Here is a 3474-nt window from a genome sequence, read left to right on the forward strand (position 1 = left end):
TTCCATCGCAAAAGTTCCTCGGGTGGAGGCAATCATTTTTTATATATTTTTTGCACCATCAACAGGTCCCTCGATACACTGGGCAAGATAGAAGGAAATTGGGCAACTTATTTCATTCATCCACTAAAAATGATCCTGCTGGCAAAGTTGGTTGGATATTTTATTTAAATATCCCATTTAAATCTCAAAATTTGCTCTGTTTTTTTGACCTGCTTGGTAAGAGTCATATACTGTGATTAAACTTATTCATCTGTAATTTCATTATTTTTTTAACTGCCCTATACACTGTAAAAAACGAGTATACTTTTAACTGTAAAATACTGTAAAAATGCTACAGGAAAAAAAAACTGTTAATAACTTAACAGTAAGTTCCCATACTATATACGGGGAAAAACTGTAAAAGATCTAACCAGACATTTAATGTAATTTTACAGTAAAATGCTGTTAATTGTAAAAAAAAATTAAGAAGTAAAAATAGAACAAATCAACTATAATGTACAGTAAAAAAAACTGTAAACTGATATTCCCGGAATTCCCTGCGTGACACTCCACATTTGAAAGTATTTTGTTTAAATAATCTCAAGGGCGGTAATATTATAATGAGATCCTCTCTGCCACGTCACCAAGGGAGCGAAATCAGACGTGCTCGTTTTCTAAAGACGCTTGCAGAAAAAGGTTTACCAAAACAAAGTTACTGGGTTAATCTTTTTCACGTTTTCTTGGTTGGTAGATGCACTGGGGACCTGATTATAGCACTTAAAACCTGGAAAAGTCAGATTTTCATGATATGTCACCTTTAAAAAAAAGGGTTTGCCCATGCTGTCAATGTTTCATAACAGAAATGACAAAAGAAGATGTGGCACAGCTAGGTCTTATTGGTTTATTTACATGTTTGCTTCACCCAACTAAACAAGGTTTTTAACTTCAACACACACATAAGCATGAAGAGTTTTTGAGATTGTATACATTAGTCCAGGGCATGAATCTGGCCTAAGGCTTCACTCATATGATAAAAAAATACTCAAACAATGCATGTGTTGTCTTGAAAAGCATGCAGACAGAAAGAAGAAAAGAGGAAGTGGCACAGGAAGCGTGTTGTAGAAGCACTGAAATGATACTGGATATCGAGATACGTAGTAAACATACACATGTGATAAATGTGATGGCGGCTACGATTTTTCATCAGACGATTTAACTGGCACTAGGATCAGTTAGGATATCCATGAGTAGTGATGCACCGAAAGAAAAGTGAATATTGTGCTCAACACCACACAAATCAGGCCAAAAAACAGTTTTTTGTTTTAGCAACAGAAGACTCTTTACCATTCCAAATGTGTTGAGCAAAATAGCCTCAAGACGTCTGCACAAGCAAACTTTCTTTATAATAATGTGCTTAACCAATAGTGGAAACAAGACTAAACTACTAAGAAAATTACTTTTTTGCAGTGTACATTAACTGAACCTGAGTTCAGAGATTGGATGTAAGAGTGATGCTTTCTGATAATATTTTCGGTCTGTTTTCGCACCATTTTATGGTATTTTTGGCCACAGTGTCGGTGCATCTCTATCCAAGAATAGGTCTAAAAACACACAAATATATAAGAGAGCAAAGAGCAGTTTGATGGAGCACAAACAGCCAGTTACATGCAGGCACGAGCATGCAGGTATTGTGCAGCTTAATGCCCATGTAATCTTCTCATTTGAAGACTTCAGATGCTACAGTTACATTTTTAAATGCATCATTTTGAAAATGCTCATTATTGCAAATATGCAGACACAAACTGTTCAGACACCTTCAAGGGGATATTTGTAATGAATTACTAGGTACAGAGAGAGAAGTACAAAAAGAGAGAAATGGAGTGTAAAGACATGAAGAATTAGAGGTAAAGAGTGTGATTTTCAAAGGGGTGTGGCTACTGAGACCAAAGGGTGTGATCTCATCAGAAATAGGCGGGCCAAAGAGACAAACAGCCTATGGAGTCTCACAAATCACGGTCTCCACCACGAAAGTGTTCTCAAAGTGTCGGATTCTGTGACAGTTCTGCGCATCACGCTTGGTGATACCTAACAGGAAAAATATAAAATAGTGTGAACAAATTTTTTTTATAAATGACCAGGGTTATTATAATTAACGACAATATTATCTCTAGTTATGGTACTAAAATGACACTATAAATCACTTGCATATTAGAAAATAATTCATATTTTTATATACACTACTACAGTGCACACAGAAACAACAGAAATTGAATAGAAACAAGAAATTGCTAGTACATTTCACAACTAATTACAAAGAACCATTAAGTAGCAGACTGAATTCAAATTTTGAAGAAGAAAGAAGACTGAAATTCTTGCAAAATGTGCTCTAATAATATAATGTATTCAGTTTCTGTTTCAGTCTAGCGCATGGATTACTATATAGTGTACAAGGACTGTAAAACACACAAAATATGGGATACTGAATTGTAAAAAACGATATAAAATAGGAATTAGCAATTGAATATTCATGGATCATAATTTCATAGCCTGCCTCCATGAAATTGTCTCAGTTTCCCAAAAGTTCATGGTTGTAATGGATATGATCATATTATATTCCCACAAAAAGATCTTCGCAAACCAGGGAGAATTAGATGGCTTAATACAGGAAGCCATACCGTGGGTGTTACTTAATTGTTCCGCTAATTAGCTGGAATGAGCTATCAAGCGGGACGTCAATCAGATTTGCATAGCAGCTGTAAAGCCACACAGGAGCACAGTTTCCTCCCACCAAGAAGATGAAGAATTAATTATGGCATAATATTGTATTGCCAAATTGGGCTTGTTGCTTGTTGCTGAGATAAAAAACGTATAAGATATTTTTTATTTAATATTTCATTTTTCGGTGAACTATCCTATTAAAGGGGTCCTATTATGCTTTTTTACAAAGTCTTGATTTTGTTTTGGGGGTGTACTAGAACAGGCTCTCATACTAGGTTGTTCGAAAAACATATTCTTTTTCACATATTTTACATTATTACAACACCTCTCTCCCCAGTCTGGCATGAACGACTCGAATAGTTCCTGTATCAAATGAAGGCCCGCCTTCTGAAATACGAAATGTGCTGTGATTGGTTAGCTGGGCCAGTGTGTGTTGTGATTGGCAGCACTCGGTGCCTGGTCGGGAAATGCCACGCCCCTTACCATAGCCGCCTGCGAGCTTCAGTGTAAATATTGCGTCAAAATCAAATCAATTTGAGTGCGATTTAAACCTGGATGATTGTAACCACTCTAAGTTCGTCTGCCTTGGGAAAGCTAGCATGTCTCCGACATAGTGATAACACTCGTTGCCTTCTCTACTGCAGCTCAACCAGGTCTCGTCCCATTCGTTTTTGAAAAGTGATTTCTATTAAATAAAATATCTCCTTTTGAATTGGACTTTGAGCTTTGTAACTTTGCAGATCTTTTTTATGCTCAAACAGCAACATTACAGACTAA

Source organism: Sinocyclocheilus grahami, unplaced genomic scaffold (genome assembly GCF_001515645.1).
Source record: "Sinocyclocheilus grahami isolate Dianchi unplaced genomic scaffold, SAMN03320097.WGS_v1.1 scaffold677.1, whole genome shotgun sequence".
Classification (NCBI taxonomy): Eukaryota; Metazoa; Chordata; class Actinopteri; order Cypriniformes; family Cyprinidae; genus Sinocyclocheilus; species Sinocyclocheilus grahami.